Raw genomic sequence first — 19,530 nt, forward strand, 5'->3', positions numbered from 1 at the left:
TGTATTTTGTCAAATTTGTTTTCTGCATCTATTGAGCAATTCTTATTATTTTTATCCTTCATTCTGTCAATGTGGTGTCACATTAGTTGATTTTTTCTGTGCTGAACCATCCTTGTATCCCAAGGATAAATCCCACTTTGTCATGTTATATGAATGTATTGTTTATTTGAATGTATTGTTGAATTTTGTTTGCTAGTATTTTGTTGATGATTTTTACATACATGTTCATCATGGATATTGGTCTATAATTTTCTTTTCTTGTAGTGTTCTTATCTGACTTTGGCATGATAATAATACTAACCTCCAAAAGTGAGTTTGAAAGGTTTTCTCCTTTTCAATTTTTTGGAAGAGTTTGAGAAGGATTGGCATTAATTCTTCTTTATGTTTAGTAGAACTCATCCATACAGCCCTCTGATTCTGGGCTTTTCTTTTTTGGGAGGTTGTTTTCATTACTGATTAATCTCTTTACTAGTTATAGATTTGTTCAGACTTTCTCTTTCTTCATGTTTTAATCTCGTTCGGTTGTATGATTAGGAATTTACCCACTTATTCTAGGTTATCCAATTTGGTTATATATAGATTTTCATAGTAGTCTCTACTGTCTTTTTGTTAACATTCCCACTCTAATCTTTGTTATTTCCTTCCTTCTGCTGATTTTGGGCTTCATTCTTTTTTTCTAGTTGTAAGGTTGGATTGCTTATTGAAGTATTTCTTCTTAATGTAGGTATTTATTGTCATCAGCTTCCTTTTTGGTACTGCTTTTCCTGTATCTCATAGGTTTGGATATGCTGTGTTTACATTTTTGTTTGTCTGAAGGTATTTTCTACTTTTTCGTTTGATTTCTTCTTTGACATGTTGTTCAGAGTGTGCTTTTTCATTTCTGCGTATTGTGAAATTTCAAGTTTTCCTTCTGAAGTTAATTTCTAGCTTCTTTTAGTTGTGCTTAGAAAAGATATTTCATGATTTCAGTCTTTTAAAATTTGTTAAGACTTGTTTTGTGACCTAATGTGTGACCTATACTGAAGAAATTTCTGTGTTCACTTTAGAAAAGTATAAATTCTCTTGCTGTTGGGTGAAATGTTCTATACATGTCTGTTAGGTCCATTTTGTCTTTAAGGTGATTAAATTTTATTTTCTGTGCTTTGGACATCTCTTACTATTTCTTTCTCCCTTTCTCTAATCAGAATATTTATGATGACTTTTAGCTGTTCAAAACATAAATCCTCCACACACACATACTTAAGGATCTCTAAAAGTTTGTTTTTGTTTTTCCCCTTCTAAAATGTCTCATATTTCCAGCTTAAATTTCTGTTCCCTTTTTCTACTCTAGTTAAAATACTCATCAGTATAGCTGAATTCCAGGGCTAGAAAATGTTATGACTATTATATATAATAAGAACTGGTTTAAGTCTCCCAGTCTGTTTGCATATTTTGGGACTGAAAATGGGGGAAGATGCTTACCTAGTTTTACTCAGATTTGGAACCAAAAGTTTTCTCAGAAATAGGTAAGGTTCTCAGGGCTCAGGGATTTTTTTTTTTTTTTTTAATTTCTTTTCAGTGTAACAGTATTCATTGTTTTTGCACCACACCCAGTGCTCCATGCAATCCGTGCCCTCTCTAATACCCACCACCTGGTTCCCCCAACCTCCCACCCTCCGCCCCTTCAAAACGTTCAGAGAGTTTTTCAGAGTCCATAGTCTCTCATGGTTCACCTCCAATTTCTCCCAACTCCCTTTTCCTCTCCATCTCCCCTTGTCCTCCGTGCTATTTGTTATGCTCCACAAATAAGTGAAACCATATGATAATTGACTCTCTCTGCTTGACTTATTTCACTCAGCATAATCTCTTCCAGTCCCGTCCATGTTGCTACAAAAGTTGGGTATTCATCCTTTCTGATGGAGGCATCATACTCCATAGTGTATATGGACCACATCTTCCTTATCCATTCGTCTGTTGAAGGGCATCTTGGTTCTTTCCACAGTTTGGCGACCGTGGCCATTGCTCCTATAAACATCGGGGTACAGATGGCCCTTCTTTTCATACATCTGTATCTTTGGGGTAAATTCCCAGTAGTGCAATTGCAGGTTCATAGGGAAGCTCTATTTTTAATTTCTTGAGGAATCTCCACATTGTTTTCCAAAGTGGCTGCACCAACTTGCATTCCCACCAACAGTGTCAGAGGGTTCCCCTTTCTCCACATCCTCTCCAACACACGTTGTTTCCTGTCTTGTTAATTTTGGCCGTTCTAACTGGTGTAAGGTAGTATCTCAATGTGGTTTTAACTTGAATCTCCCTGATGGCTAGTGATAATGAACATTTTTTCATGTGTCTGATAGCCATTTGTATGTCTTCATTGGAGAAGTATCTGTTCATATCTTCTGCCCATTTTTTTATATGATTGTCTGTTTTGTGTGTGTTGAGTTTGTGCATACTCACATACACATGTATGGGGCTGTTCACTGTCCTGGTCTTCACTGTCCAATCTCCTTTACTGATGTTATCAGAGAAATATAACTGTTCATAACATGAATATATTTACCCTTTCCTACCAAATGTACTGAGTTTTGTTATTGTGTATATAGATGATTATAGAAAGTATAGACATCTAATTTTTATAAATAAAATTGTAATGAATTTTAAGGTATAATTGTAAATTTTGTAAGCAGCTTCACTCTGTGGAAAGTGATGTTGGAGAGCTGCTATAATCACATGCAAAGCCACTGATATTGAGGGTGTGGTGGAGTTATGTTAAAAATTGAAATATAAAATAACAAACACAATGACTGAATAAGTTCTTCAAAATAGAATGATTTAAATTTCAAAGGATTAAGAAAAATCCTTTTGGAAAATGGATAATGGATGGATCTTTGAATAATACTGCAAAAAAAACCCCTCTTATATGACCCCACTGATGAAAATATAGGCAATTTTGTGTGAATAATGAAACATTTTTTAAAAACCCAGTTATGATGCATTAATTTCTTGGTAAATTTTGGGAATTGGTGTATGGTTGTAACCATATCCTCTATTTCATTAAATAGAGATAAAATTTTTTAAAAAATTTGTAAAAATTTTATATTTCAATATAAAGTCTTACTCATATATATTTTATATTCCCTATATAAAAATTTGTTCTGGTTTTAAGGTGGCTTACTTAAGTGTCTTTTCCTTTGACACTATGAAAATCTAATAACTCTGTGTGAGCCAGCGTGTATGTGTAGTTATGTAGGTTAAAACGTTTTCTCAAAAAAGAGTGATTTCTTGATCTGTCTGTACAGTGAATAATCTGTCACTGCTTGGACACTTTCTGTATATCTATAATTAAATAATCTATTTTATAACAGAAGGTGGGTATGTCTGTTCGATCACTTTCATATGATAAGAAACTTACATAACTCAATAGCAAAAAAACCCTAATAATCTGATTTTAAAATGGGTAAAGGACCTGAATAGACATTTTTCCAAAGAAGACTTGCAAATGACCAACAGGTTCATGAAAAGGTGCTTAGCAGCACAAATCATGGGTAAGTGCAAACTGAAAGCACTAAGAGACATTACTTCACATCTTTTAGGGTAATTATCAGAAAGACAACAGATAATGATTATTGGTGAGTATGTGGGGAGAAGGGAAACTTTGTGTGCTATTACTGGGAATGTAAATTAGTACAGCCACTCTGCAAAACAGTAGGAAGGTTTCTCAAAAAATTAAAAATAGAACTACCCTACGGCCCAGGAATTCCACTTCTGGGCATTTATCTAAAATAATTGAAATTTATATCTCAAAGAGATATCTACACTCTGATGTTTATTGCACATTATTCACAATAGCCCAGGTATGGAAAAAGCTAAGTGTCTGTCCACAGATGAATGGATAAAGAAAATGTGATGTGCAAAATCCTAGAGGAGAACACAGGCAGCAACCTCTGTGATCTTGGCTGCAGCAGCTTCTTGCTAGACATGTCTCTAAAGACAAGGGAAACAAAAGCAAAAATGAACTATTGGGACTTAATCAGGATAGAACGATTTTGCGCACCAAAGGTAATAGTCAACAGAATGAAAAGGCAACCTACAGAATGGAAGAAGATATTTACAGATGACTTACCAGAAAGCTAGTATTCAAAATCTATAAGAATTTACCAAACTCAACACCGAAAAAACAATAATCCACTTAAGAAAGGGGCAGAGGTCATTTCTCCAGAGAAGATGTAGAAATGGCCAACAGACACATGAAAAGATGCTCAACATCATTCAGCATCAGGGAAATACAAATCAAAACCACAAGATACCACCTCACACTGGTCAGAATGGTTAAAATGAACAATTCAGGATACAACGGATATTGACAAGGATGCAGACAAAGGGAACCCCTCTTTTTCTATTGGTGGGAATACGCTATAGTGACTGTGGAAAAGAGTATGTAATTTCCTCAAAAAGTTAAAAATAGGACTATCCTATGACCCAATAATTGCACTACTAGGTATTTGTCCAGAGGATACAAGTATAGTGATTCGAAGGGGCACATGCTCTTCAATATTTATAACAGCAATGTCCACAACAGCCAAACTGTAGAAGGAGCCCATATGTCCATCGACAGATGAATGGACAAAGAAGATGTGGTGTGTACACACACACACACAGATATTACTCAGCCATCAAAAAGAATAAAATCTTGCCATTTGCAATGAAATGGGTAGAACTAGAAGGTATTATATTAAGTGGAATAAGTCAGTCAGAGAAAGACAAATATCATTTCATTTTACTTCTATGTGGGATTTAAGAAACAAAACAGATGAACATAGGGGAAGGGAAGGAAAAATAAAAGAAGATGAAAGCAGAGTTGGAGGCAAATTGTAAGAGACTCTTAACTCTAGGAAACAAACTGAGGGTTGCTTTAGGAGAGGTGAGTGGGGGATGGCATAATTGGGTGATGGTCACTAAGGAGGACTTGATGTAGACACTGGGTGTTACCTGCAACTGTTGGCCTCAGAAGAAAAGTACCATATGTAGCCATGTTCCAGTAGACCACCTTGTAAAAGTTGTAGAGTCAGTGTGACCACGAAAATGGAGATAGGTGTCTTATTCCCCAGTTGGGTGCTTATGCATGGACTGAATGGCCTGCTGTGTGCCTTTTTGGAGTTGAGGTAATGAAGATAATTCAAGGATAGTTGCGAGAGAGAGATAGAGAAGTAAAGCTGTCTTTCACGCTCAGTTTTTTTTTTTCTTTTTTCTTTTTCCTTTCTTTCTTTCTTTTTTTTTTTTTAAATTGGACTGAAGATGTGCTCTATTTTAGTGGGTCAGGGAGCATCAAGGAAAGCATGTGAGCTTCAGCAGTCTGGTCCCTGTCCCACCTGGAGAACTGGACCTTGGAAAGGGAACACCATTGGAAGGGTTGCAGGTGAATGCTAGAGCTGGAAGTGGAAGGGAGTGGAACGACGAGCAGGGAAACTGGAGCGAATCGCCCATGTCGGCAGGCTGTTCGGTGAGGGGGCCTGCTGAGAACTTGCAGCAGAACCCTTGGGAGCACTCATAACTGAGGGGCTGCAGCAGCGCAGTAAATAGTATGCCTTTGGTCTATTTCGGTCGTCTCTCTTCCCATCCGTTTCTGGAAGTGCTAAAAGAAAAGGAGAGGGCAGGAGGGAAGGACAGCTGATTGGTCTCTATTCCCAGCTCCCTCCTGCTGGGGGAAAGGCCAGGATGAGCATGGAACTGAATGCAAGATGGAGAGTTTAAAATCAATTAGACTGGACTGAAATACTTAATATTTGAAAGCAACTGGGAAACTGTAAGATCTGTTCAAGATGTTATTAAAGGATGGGGAACGGAAATTCAACAGAACATGTTTGAAGACGGTGAATAGAGAAAAGTAAAACCACACCATCTTTGTATCCCGCTGAGTTCAAGGGCAGCTCAGGAGGCCAGTTTTATGTGCAGATGGGAAGCTGAGGTTCCACTGTTGATTTCATGGTTGGCTTTGCCTTTCAAAATTGAACTGTGGTGTCAAAAATATTTTCCTATATTACTAAAACATCTCTCTCTGTCTTTCTATTATTTATGTGTGTTTATGTTTTGTGGTGGTTAGGAAATAAAACCTAAACTTCCAGTAGAGAAGGGGAATTTGCTTATCTTGCTGCTAGTACTCAACAGGAAATGATCCTTGTTCCAATCCTAAATTTAGCTTTTTAGGAAGAAGGTGGGAGAGAGAAAGAAGGAGAGAGAGACAGACACCTCTCCTCCTTGTCCTAGTACCTTTCATGTTAGCACACTAAGAATTTTTGCATAGCATAAAGGGAATTAAACATACTAATACCATACAGCGTGATCTAGCTTAGAGACCATATTCTCTTTTATTCTCTATTCCCCCAATTTTACTGTTTTAGGTAAAGCTGTGCACGAACATCTTCGTGTAGAAACTTTTTCTTTATTTGGGGTTATTTTCTCAGGATGTATTTCTAGAAATGAAACCAGAATACATGGAATACATTTTTAAAATGTTGATTATATGGAACAAATATCCTCTTAGAAAATTTGGCTGCGAAACAAAATTGAGGCAACAAAAATCATGTTAAATACCATCAGCCAGAGAAAAGCGTTACTACTATTTTTTCCCAATATTTTGCCTATGCTTAAAAAGTGAGGTCATGATGTATGATGAGATCTGTGAACTATTTATCCTAACTAATATTGTACCGTGAGAATTCTTCCATATTTAAGTATTTTTGGGAATTTGATTATAAAGATGAAATGGTATTTTAGCAAATTGATTTACAAAAATTTAGTTTTCTTTTTCTTTATCATGGATGCTAAGACTGTTTCAGTTGTTTTGGAATTATAATACTGCATTGAACATTCATGAATAAAACCTTATCACATGTGTCTATAATTTTTTAGAAATTGAATTCCTGGAAATGTAACTCCTACATTAAAAATTCGGAGTATTAGAACAATTAGGGGGTGTTTTGCTTAATTGCTTTTAAGAAAGTACCAGTCTTTCAGTCCTACCAGCAGTTTATGAGAGGCATATATTTATCTTCTTGTTTGTACCCTGATTGGTATTGAGAATTACCATGAAAATTTTTGCACCTTTCATGAGGAAAAACTGATATTTTAATTTTTATTTTGATTATTAATGAGGTTGAACTTTTCAGTTAATGTTTATTAGCCGCATGCGTCTTCTCTTGTGTGTTCTCTGTTCACATTTTTTGTTCATTCAGCTCTTTGATGCATTTGCATCTTAAAAGGAACTCATTTGCACAAATAAATTTCTAAGTAGAAAACCTATGTAGGAAATATTTTCTAAGCAGACAGGGATCTTCTTGGCTTTGGTCTACTGTTTTTAAAACTGTACTCAGTAAAAATAAATACCGGGTATCTACTTGGTATAAGAAAGTATGCACTGTAGGAAGTAAATTGAAAACAAAATTCTGTCCATCAAAGGGAAGGCTATTATATGGCTTGAGTTTAAAATGCCTACATTTGAAAAAAACATAAAATGACTAAGTCTGTTGCTTCTAAAAGCTCACTGATTTCTCATTAAGAAATTATAAAAATGAATCTAAGTATGCTAGAGAAAATACGAACAATAGCAAAAACAAGAATACTCAAAAGTCTATTACCTTAACACATCACTTTTATGCTTTTTGGATAGTTTTTATTGCCTTTGCTTTTTGACATAATTGTAATCAAACTCCACAGTACTTCGTATTTTGCTCTTTTTACTTCACATTATAGCTTAACGTAGTCTTTTGTTACTAGAAGTTTTTATTCTAATGACTGACTGGATCTCTCTACAATTTATGTAATTAAACTCATTTGGGGGCATTTAGATTTTTCCCTTTTATAAGTATAATTTCTTTAGGTCTATTTTGTGTTTATATTTCTTGGAAAGTTAATTTTTTTTTTCACTTAAAAGTGTATGGTGGGCATAATCCTCAACTATTTTCACTTAGCATATAAACTTAGGAAAAGCTAATTAAAAAGACTTAAGGAGTGATATGATTTTTAGAAATCACATCACTTTTTTTTTTTTTTTTTTTTTTTAAGAGAGGGGGAAAGGCAGAGAGAAAGGGAAAGAGAATCCTAAGCAGGCTCTGCCCAGTGAGAAGCCCGATGCTCGGTTCTATCTCAGAATCCTGAGATCATGACCTGAGCTGAAAGCAAGAGACCCACACTATGGCGCTCCAGGGTGGCTCAGTTAAGTGACTGTTTTTGACTCATGTCATGATTCCAGGGTCCTGGGATTGAGCCCCGCATCGGGCTCCCTGCTCCATGGGGGAGCCTGCTTCTCTCTCTCCCCCTGCGGTTCCCCCTGCTTGTGCTTTTTCTCATGTGCCCTTTCCTGCTCTCTCAAATAAAAAGAATCTTAAAAAAGAAAAAAAAAAAAAAGTCACACGCTTAACTACCCAAACGACCCAGGCACCCCTGCCACTTTTTGTAGGTGATGATTTTGGGCGTGGTTTCCTTGTGTCCCCCAGATCATACCCGGTGAACGGCTGTCTGTTGGACTGGGAGAGAGCAGTAGAAGAAGACCTGGCTCGGGGTGCCTGGGTGGCTCAGTCGGGTAAGCGTCTGCCTTTGGCTCAGGTCAGGATCCCAGGGTCCTGAGATGGAATCCTCTCAGGCTCCTTGCTGTGCAGGGATCCAGCTTCTCCCTCTGTCTACAGATCGCCCTGCTGTGTGTGCTCTCTCTGACAAATAAATAAAACCTTAAAAGGAAAAAAAAAAAAAAAAAAGACCTGGCTCAAATTTTGCTGTGTGGTCTTAGCTAAATTATGCTTTTAGAGTCTCCATTTTTTCATCTATAATTTATGGCTTCTAAAACCTGCACCGTATGATATTGTTATGAGGATTAAGTAAAATAGCATTCAGTGCCTACTATACAGTAGGTGCTCCAAATTGGTTCAAGTTAAAGGTTAGCTCCCTCCCCCCACCCCGCCCCAGGCTCATTTAATCTGTCTTCTTTCTGGCTGTTTGAGAGGAAACCTGGAGCTTGGGTTGGCTTGAGGGGTTAAATTTTTAATGTTTCTTTTTCAAATTCCTGTAATAATAAGCTCTTAATCGTGGCCTTCAGTTTTCAAGAAAACCCCTAAACTATAGTAATTATTGATTTCCCATCAGTCTACTCTAAGGCAATGTGTGAATATAGTTTCAGTTTAGAGAAATCTTTATTTCTCTATTTGACATTTGCCTGAGGATCTCGGGAAGAACCAGGATCCTGAGTCACAAGTCTGCTGCTTTTTTCATGAAGCAGGGGCCCTGCCCCTCCTTTGTACAGCTTACAGACTTTATTCTCCATGGTCATTTCCTTGAAACTTGTCTTTCACACATTTTGCTTATCAAGTAATTAAGATTTTTGACACGTGTCAAACAGGATTACTCAAGATATTCTATCCTAATTCCATAGTAATATATTTAAAGTTAGATTTTAGGAGGGTAAAATGAGATTCTACAAGTGTACCTGTACGCAATGCTTTTTATCCTCAGGAGACAAGTGATACCTGTGTATATGTGCCTTCCTTATGAAAAGGCATCACTGAAATAAGATGGGAAATTCCTGTTTGGAAAAGCTGCTCTCTCTTTGGAACCCCAAGTTAAAGGGAAAAGAGAACTTTACTTTTATCTGTACTAAGTGTTTCCTTAACTGTCTGCTGTATACTTTACTGGGCGTGAGTGAGCCGTATCATCATGTCGTCCGTGAGCAGAATGAAAGAGCATTATGCATACATATTCAAAAAAATCCATTTCTCGCAGGCTATTTTTAAAAAGTAGAGATGCCATTTTTTTTATTAAAAAAGTCTGTTTCAGTATAACTACTATGTACCATGTGCAATTCTTATTTTTATGTGTTAGTGTGTTGGTATTGATCTAATGGATGCAGAGGAAAAGGAAAGAATTCTGTTGAGTTACCCAGAGGTCACCTGTGTAGGGAGGGTGAGGGGCAGAGGAAGGGGGGAGTGACAGCCAGAGAGCCAAGCCTGGATTGTGCTGCAGAGTCGAACCACTTCAAATACATTCTCTGTTCTAAACCATTTGCTTGACCCTAAGGAAGCTGTTTAAGTTCTCTAAGCCTCTGTTTCTTTACCGATAAAATGGGATAGTGATTGTACTCATTACAAACTGTTGCTGTGAAAATGAAATTACTTTGGTGGTAAAGGTTCTTGCAGTAGAAAGCTACTGTGATTCTCAATGCCTTCTAACCACTTAGATTTTACCAGAAAGTAACTGGTCTGAGACTGGGGGTGGTCAGTAGTTGATGGCTTAGTGATTCAAAGGAATAACTAAAGATTTATGTATTAAAACTTTTTCTCCCATACTATCCATTCTATCCAAATTACAGTGAAGGATAAAATACAGTTTAGAACTTAGCTATTATATATGAAAACAGTGATAGCAGAGGAAAATTCTAGGAAAAAATTTATCCATATATTTAGAGAATTATGCTGCCAGGAGTTTCCATTTTCCTTAGCACCTGCTTCTTTTGAACTAGCACTTTGGTGCAAATTATTTTTATCAGTCCTATTTCTTTCTTCCACTGGAAAGCACTCTATAAAACCACTTGGAGAAAGAAATGAATCCAATACAGGTAAGGAGAAAATGGGACAAGAAGGTAGAAATGAGAGAAGCAAGACTGTCATTCAAACTTCCTAGCTCGTAATTTTAATGTCAGCCATGTGCAGAAGAAACATTCTGCTTGATATCTATGATTTCTTAAAAAAGTTTTCAAGAAGGATGTCAAATAAGTTTCTTGGGAACATTTTTTTTAAAAAATTAAGCATTTTGAAATGAGCATCGAATGATACATGATATTTCCGTCTAGTACCTGCCTCCGTTGATGGCCCTAAATCTCTCGTTTCATTCTCAGCTGTTTATTTTTCTAACAAACTATTTAGAATAAATTTAGATTTAGAAAAAAGTTGTCAAGACAGTATTGAGAGTTCCAAATACTCTTCGTTCAGCTTCCCCCAATGTTTAACATCTTACATAACTGTGGTACGTTTGTCAAAAACAGGAGATTAACATCATGATGCTATTAGCTAGACTCTGACTTTATTTGAATTTCAACAGATTTTCTAATAATGTCTTTTTTCATTTCCAGGATTCAATCCAATACATCAGCCTGCATTTAATCTCCTTTGGTTCTCTGATAGTTTCTTAGTCTTTTTTATATATTTGTTTCCTATGGCAGCCATAATAAATAACCACAAACTTAGTCGCTTAGAACAAGGTAACTGTACTTATTAGCTTATGGTTCTGGAGGTTAGAAGTCAGAAAGTTGGGTTTATTGGGTTAAAGTCAGACTGTCTATATGGCCATGTTGCTTTCTGGAGGTTCTAGGGGAGAATCCATTTTTGTGCCCTTTCCAGCTTCCAGAGGCTGCTCACATTGCTTGGTTTGTGCCCTTTCTTTTACTTAAAATTTTGAAAAAATTTTAATTGTTGTATAGTTGGCATATAATATTAGTTTCAGTTGTATGACAGTGATTTGACAATTACATACATCATGAAATGCTTACTACAATTAAATGTAGTTACCACTTGTCACCTAAGTATTACAGTATTATTGACTACATGCAGCCGCCTTTTATCTCCAAAGCCAGCAAGGTCCAGTCCGTTCTCACAGTGCCTCTTTCTGGTTCTGACCCTTCTACTTCTTTATTTTCCACTTAAAGATCCATGTGATTACATATGGGATCACCATGATAATCTCGGATAATCCCCTTATTTTAGTCCGCTGACTGGCAACCTTAATTCCATCTACAAACTTAATTGCCCATTACTTGGTCATATAACATATTTTTAGGTTCTGGAGATTAGGATGTGGATATATTTGGTGGGCCATTATTCTGCCTACTATAGCCTACCCTCCTGCTCCCAAAGACTCATGTCTGTTTCACATACAAAATATTTGCACCCCATCCCAAGGTTCTCAAGCATCAAGTCCAAAATCTCATTTCAATCTCATCAGCTCAAAAATCCCAAATCTCATCACCTCCATCATCTCAGTCAGGCATGAGTAATGCTCTGTGTGTATTCCATCATGGGTACAGTTTCTTTCAATCTGTGAATGTGAAATTTAGAAACAAATTACTTACTCCCAAAGCATAATGGTAGGACAGGCATGGGGATATCAGTTATAGATGTATGGTTCAAAAGAAGACAAAATAGGAGAAAAAAAGAAGTCATAGTGTATTATAACCTTTAAAAATTTGTTTTTCCCTCTGCCTTAATATGTCCACAAACAGGTTGTGAGCACCCTTCCCAGGCGATCAGGTGTAACAGTGTGGTGAGGCTGCCCCTGCCACAGGTTCCCCTTCTTGTCCTCCCCTGACCATGACGTAGTGACATTCAAATGTACCAGTGAAATCGCCTCATGAGCCCCAGGGCCTTGCCCTCTCTTGGCTTCCCACCTGCTTTGGTGGCCTTGGTTCCTAGATGTTCCTTCCCGTGGTGGCCCTCTCTGAGAGTGCAGTGACTCTGTCTGGTACCTAAATAAAATAAACTTTTTTCCTCAGCCTTTCCCCTGTCTCTCGTTGCCACACCTGACTGACCATCGTATAAAAGAACAGGAAGCACACAGGTCCCCAGCAATTTCACGATGCCTTGAAGCTCTCCATGCTGCCCTCTGGGTTTGACACTCCATCTTGGAGCCATCCTTCCTTTTTCATAAAAGGTACCACATATTTGCAGCCTGCAGAATTTGGGGGACCTGACAGTCTTCTTGTCTTTTGTTTTCTCTTTCTTAGTCCTAACTTCAGCATTTCTGCTGGTACGAAATTCTCAAGAACCTAACAACATCATGATTTTAGCCCAGTGAGACCCATGTCAGACTTCTAACGCATAGGGCTATAAGATAATACGATTGTGTTGTTTGAAACCACAAAGTTTGTGGTAATTTATTACAATAGCAATAGAAAACTATTACCATTAGATTTAGCAGTATGGAAGTCACCAGTGATATTGCCAACAGTTGTTTCAGGGAAATGGGAAATGGAAGCATGTTTCGAAGAGATTTGAAAGGGAAAGGGAGAAAAACAATTGAAGAGATTGCATATAGACCACATTTGAGTTCTTCCATATATTGTCCAGTTTCTTACCTCCCCATTTTAGCTCATTGTCTTCTTCACTGACTTCTTCTTTCCTAATCCTACACCATTTTTATGGTTGATTCCTATCATTAAGCTTCCCTTACTTTCTTAGTCTGACTAACTCTTTCTACTTTGGGTTCCTATCACCTGGACGCCCGGACACTTACTACATTCTGTAATAGGAGCTCTCCCTCCACTAAACTCCCTTGGATGCTCAGCACAGAGCAGAGGGCTTCATTGCCATAGATGTAAATAAATGCTTATTGAATTAGTAAGTATTTGGGGGGGCTCTTGTACATTGATCAATTAAACAGGTTTAAAGTATACCCTATTAGTCTATGAACTTTATTATTTCTGTCCTTTAGGTACAGTTCAGTAGTTAGGCTTCTATCTAAATATTTGGTAAGGTAAGCAGAAAGGTTAACCCACAGGACAAATACCCATTAAACTTCAATCAAATTCTAGCTTCAGCACATAAAATCTATTTATTTAGGTGAAAGCTCTTTCCCAGGGAAATATTTGTAGATCATTATCCTAAGTTTCAAAAGTAAATTCTGAAGTAAGTCCTAAGTTACAGCTTTCCTTGGAAACAATAAAAAAAATGCATATTTACAAAACTGAATATGAAGCTATTTAAATTTCAGGAAAGAAAGTGCGAGGAAATGCTATAAACATTTGAAAGCTTCAGCACACCTGCATCGAAAACTTAAACACACACAGCCATAGGAACTAGAAACTTCAACCAATTACAATAATCAGGAAACAAAATTTACCCAAATAAACAGAAAGCATGATTTAAGTTTAAAGGTGTTATAGAATTTTACTTCCTTGAACTTAATTTACTTGTAAACTTTTTCACTTATTCCTATAAATTCTCTATACTTCCTCTCAGCAATCTACCCCTTCAGTAGACAAAATATCCTGTGGCTTCAGAAACCACATTGTTCAGGTAATTTTTCCTGCTCACTCACCATGCACCAATTCCCACACTTTGTCTTTTTATTATCTGATAGGCACTGAAATTTGCTTTGAGAAAGCAGCTTCATTTTACATAATTAGAAGTCTTTCATCTTGCAGCTACGCCCATTTGAAACAACCTAGAACAAGGAAGAAAACAAGTGGTGTTTCTGAACCGCCAGGAATACTGTCACAAAGACCAGACTCACAACCCATCCCTAGAGATGACTCTTTGGAGGGGGCCTTAGGCCCTCACCAAAGTCTGCTTACTTGGACCTATTTATTTATTAATATATCCTGGAACATTAATAATGCCATAAGACAATAGCTAATATTCATGATGCGATGGTCTTGAGTCCTAAGTGCAAGCTAACTTGTGTTTTGCAAATTAGAATAAATCAGAACAGCAAGTGGGCAGTTCATTCCAAAATAGATGGAATAGAAGTTTGAGCCCTTAAGAAATTGCCTTCCTCAGCTTCCAAAATACATTTTTGTGAAGTATGTTGTTCCAAATGATACACAACAAAATTTCAGTGGATCCACCAGCAGTACCTGGTGGTTTCTGATTCACTTTACTTTTATAATTGAATGTGTTTATACACCAGTTTGAAGATAGCTGAGGAAATCCTAGGGCATCACAAAACCTACTGAGGTCCACATGATGTAAAGGCTATAGAAAGTAAGTCTGGCTAATGAGTCAAATTAGCTTAATTGACTGAATTCAGATCATTTAGGCTCATATCATTGCCACAGACGAGCTGTGTGAACTTTGTCAAAGTGTGTAACCACTCTGCTTCAGAAGCTGTCTAATCCAGCTGTTACCCAATGCAGGAATCTTCGCAATTCTCTGATACTCCTTCAACGACAGTATCGAAAATTCATGGACAGGAACCACTTCTTTTAGTTAAGAGTTTTTCTTTTGCGGCGTGGTTCTGCTGACTTCATCCATTCACCTTAGAATACTTTTTAGAGCAGCAGAGACAAAAATCTGCACCCCCTAGGGCATACAGACAGCGTTCCGGGTAATTCACAGCACACCTTGCATGTATCATTGGTAACCCTTAGAGCCCACGGAAGAGATACTTTTCACTCTTTTAGTGATTAAAAACAATTAAGTCATAGAAGGCCAAAGACCTTTTCTGAGGTCATACAATGAATATGTTTAAAAATGGTGACATATTCTTATCAGTAATAGCCCTTTAAGATACTTAAAAATACATAAGTAGCTTCTGTAAACGCTCTCCCACAGCAAACAATTCCTCAGCTCCTCATTATGTTCTGAGTGCATGTCCTGCTGCCCTTCCATGAATGTCTAGAAAATTATAATATTGCTATGAAGTGTGACACACAGGTATAGATAGTTCTCTAGATAGATACTGCTTATCCCGATTTAGTTATTACTCTATTACATAGCCTAAGACTTCTTTTCTTTTGCTGCTGTATCAAAATGTTGAGTAACAGTCAACTAGAGATCAACTAAGGCTTCCAGCTGTTTCTTTCCGTCTTAATAAAAATGCTACCAAGCTTGATCTCGCCCATCTTGTGTGCGTGCAGAGTGTTTGTTCATTAGTTGGTTTTTTTTTCTAAATTCATAGCACGTCTGTTAATTTTGTTTTATGGGTTCCATCTCAGGGCTCTGCCTTGTCAAGACCATTTTGAATCTCAATTCTGTCATCCAGCACATTAGCGCTGCCTATCAACTTGGTGTTATTTGCAAATTTGATAACCATCCTTTCCATGCCTTTGGCCAGGCGGTTGATAAAAACATTGAATAGGAAAGTGGCAAAGGTATAGTTCTGTAAAATGGTACCAGAGACGTTTTACTATTTTTTTTTCCAGAGACATTTTAATTAATGATGGTCCATTTAAATGGATAGTGGTCAAGCAATAGACAGTAATACCGCTTTGTTTGTACAGTATTTAATAGTTTCCAAACCCTGTGTGTATCCTATAATGCATTATCATGATCTACTCCAGTCATAACCACCTAGCCGGGTAGCCAGAGAAATTCAAGTGAAGTGGGAGCCGTAAGTGCCTGCTGTGTGCTGGGGTTTTAGGGGCTTTGGAAAGACAGTTTCTTCTCCCTGAGTTCCTCCTCGTTTGATTCATTGCCATGATAAATTCAAAGGGAATTTTATTCTTGTGACTTAAGTATAATAAGAGTTTGTCAGCTCTTAAAAAGTCAATCTTTTTTTTTTTCCATAGCACTTCTCACCATACTATATATTTTAATTACTCTTTATTTTCTATGCTACTAAAAAGTAGGCTGCATAGGACAGATTTTATTTTTTGGGGGGAGAGGGGGTCTGTTTTGTTCACCACTGTTTCCTAGCACCCAGAACACATAGCACATGCTTATATTAGAGTCTCAAAACCTTATAAATAAATGAATGAGAAATCTTTAAGGCTTATAAGTCTGTCAAGTTTTCATAATTCTGTTTTAGGTCCTGCAGCACAAGTTTCAATAAGTTCAGCCCCATCAGGTCAGTGAATGTCTATAGGCCCCACAAATGTGAGCTCTCTGCTACTGAGCTCTGGTCCTCATCACCCTACCTGCTGCTCTGACTCAAGATGTTGGAGCAGGTGCTTCCCCCGTGTTCTCCAAATTTCCTGGCACATTCTTCACGTGGCCCAGGTCTAATTCTGGCTCTGCACCAGAGTCCCAGTTCATGCTTTTCTTCAAGTGACCAGTCTAGTCTTCTAGATTTTGTGAAATGATAAATACCTCCCTGAGGCAGGAGTCCCAGATACTGAAAGCCTGTCTTCAGATCTCATTATTGCTTATGTGGATTCTTTGTAGATTAGATTCCTTAGCAGGGGCACACATCTTATTTACTTGGTATCTCAATGCGTTGCTTGCCTGCAGCTTCACTGCAGAGGCCATAAACTCCCAGGCCAAAATGAAGATGCCTTAAGGTCTGGGCTCTGTTAGGTCTGACCAAGCCCCTGTCCCTCTCAGAATCTGCCCTGTCTTGTATTTTTATGCAGTGATCCCAAGGTGTTGTAGACAGGGACACAGAGGCAGGAAACGTGAGGTCAGTGATAGCCAGACAATAAGACACTTAAAAGCCAGCTGTGCCTACCACTTGGTTTTGCACCGAAGGCCCCCACTTACAGTATTACTGAAATAGTTTGTATATGCACCCCTTCAGATATGATAAGGAAAGAAAATACATGCAACACACAGACACACACACAATTTCTTTTTTTCTCTTTTTTTGAGGCTGAAGAGAGAAGTGACCTAATTATTGTTTTTAACTACTTGACGGATTGTGTCCATCTGTTTTTCTCCTCCACCAGGAATAGAACTAGAGGAAACAGGCTTAATCTGTAGCCTGAGCCTTGTAGTTTAAACATAAAGGAGAATTTCCTGACAGTGAGTAGTGGATTATGGAATTTGTTTCTTACGAGATTTAGATTTCCATCTGGTTGGGGTATGTTTGATGCAGTTGTCTCTGAAAGTGGCAGAAGTGGGTGTATATGTAGGTTAAATGACCTCTCAAAGATTCTTTATTACAAAGAATTTGTGATTACTTTTAAAGAACTAAAATAGCTTCATGCTTTCCTAATATTTTCAGCTTAGATAATATGAATTTTTAATTTGTTGGGGGAGTGCTTTTAAAAATAACTTCAAACATAAGTGTTCAGCCACTTCTAGAGTGTAGGAGGGCAGATCTTTGAATTATGAAAAGATTGAACATGGTTTACTAAAATGTATTTCTGGACTTGCCCTAAATGAAATAGTTATTTATTCAATTATGTTTTATAGTTCTAAAATTGAGTTTGAATTTGGAATGGATTTTTTTTCCTGTGAAAGTATTTGAGTTAGATAATCAAGTAAGCAAGCTAATGCCCATCATATTTGCCCATATGTATAAAAAAAGCTTTATAGACCTTATAATGAATCATAGTTACTCAACTAGTCCAACGATAGATAATGTCATAGAAATAAAACAACTGACTGAATTATGCATTGCGGTTTTCTGAAACACATAATTTAGCTAGATAATAACAGAAGTAGAAATAAATGATAACAGATAAGGAAGAAAGAATCTCAGTAGAAAATGTAAAATATTAAAAACTGATAACTAAAGTAGAAACTTTATCATAGGGGAAATACTGATAATCACTTAAAAAAATTCATTCCAGTATGGTTAACATACAGTATTATATTAATTTCAGGTATGCAATGTAGGGATTCAGTAAGTCGGTATATTTCTCAGTGCTCAGTGACACAGGTGCACTCTCAGCCCTCCTCACCCGTTTCACCCACCCCCGTACCCACCTCACCTCTGCTAATCATGTTATTTGTTCTCCATAGTTAAGAGTCTGGTGGTTTTTTTGTTGTTGTTGTTTGTTTGTTTGTCTTTTTTTCTTTTCATTGTTTTGCTTCTTATATTTACATACATGAGTGAAATCATAGAGTATTTATCTTCCTTAGACTGATTTATCTGCTTAGCATTATGCTCTAGATTTAGCCATGTTGTTGCAAGTGGCAAGATTTCATTCTTTTTTTTTTTTTAATGGCTGAAGAGTATTTCATTTTGTGTGTGTGTGTGTGTGTGTGTGTGTTTCTGTGTTTACAGCGCATCTTCTTTAGCCATTCCTCTGTTGATGGATACCTGGCTGTCTCCATAATTTGGCTATTGTAAATAATGCTACAGTACACAAAAGGTTGCATATATCCTTTTGAATTCGTGTTTTCATATTCTTTGAGTAAATACCCAGTAGTGCAATTCCTGGATTGTAGGGTAGTTGTGTTTCTAAATTTCTGAGGAACTCCGTACTGTTTCCCATAGCGGCCGCCCTGGCTTGCGTTCCCACGAGCAGTGCACAAGGATTTCCTTTCCTCCACATCCTCACCAGCACTTACTGTTTTCTTGTGCTTCTGACTTTCGCCATTCTCACAGGTGTGATGTCCCGTGGTTCTGATTTGCATTTCCCTGATGATGAGTCATGTTGAGCATCTTTTTATGTGTCTGTTGGTGGATTGATAACCGCTTTTAACTGCATCAAGAAATCTGTGCCTTTCAAGTTAGAAAGTGACTTCTGTATTTACTTTCTTGATTCTATTTGAAAATCAACTTGTATAAATGGAAAAAGAATAATTTAATCCAGCAACATTTTAATGCTTTCATTAACAAATTTTAATAACAAATTTTGGAAGAACACCAAAATTATGCTAAAGAGACTATGTCAAATGTGGTTATTTTTATAATTAGATAATACGAATTAATCTTTAGGTTGGGTTTTTCTTTCTTAAATATGCAAAAGAATGCAAAACACTCTTTAGACATATCTAATCACATAGTTAGGGATTTCACTGGGGTGATGTTTTCCCTTCTTCCTAGCTTTGTTTTAAAAAGGAAATGAGTCAGAAATCTGTCAGTCAGGCCATAAAACAAACCAATACCTTCCTAAAGAATAGAAATTAAAGTTTGAGAAATGTCTTAGGTGCTATATAAATGTGAAAAAGAGCTCCAAGAGTTTCA

The 19,530-nt window shown here is 37.1% G+C and overlaps 1 protein-coding gene across 2 annotated transcripts in view; it reads left to right on the forward strand.

Annotated features, from left to right (window-relative positions):
• LOC309843543 (uncharacterized protein) overlaps nt 1-19,530 on the forward strand; it is a 367,442-nt gene that overhangs the window by 79,069 nt on the left and 268,843 nt on the right. The window lies entirely within an intron of this gene.

The sequence above is a fragment of the Mustela nivalis genome, assembly GCF_964662115.1.
Source record: "Mustela nivalis genome assembly, chromosome: 11".
In the NCBI taxonomy this organism is placed as follows: Eukaryota; Metazoa; Chordata; class Mammalia; order Carnivora; family Mustelidae; genus Mustela; species Mustela nivalis.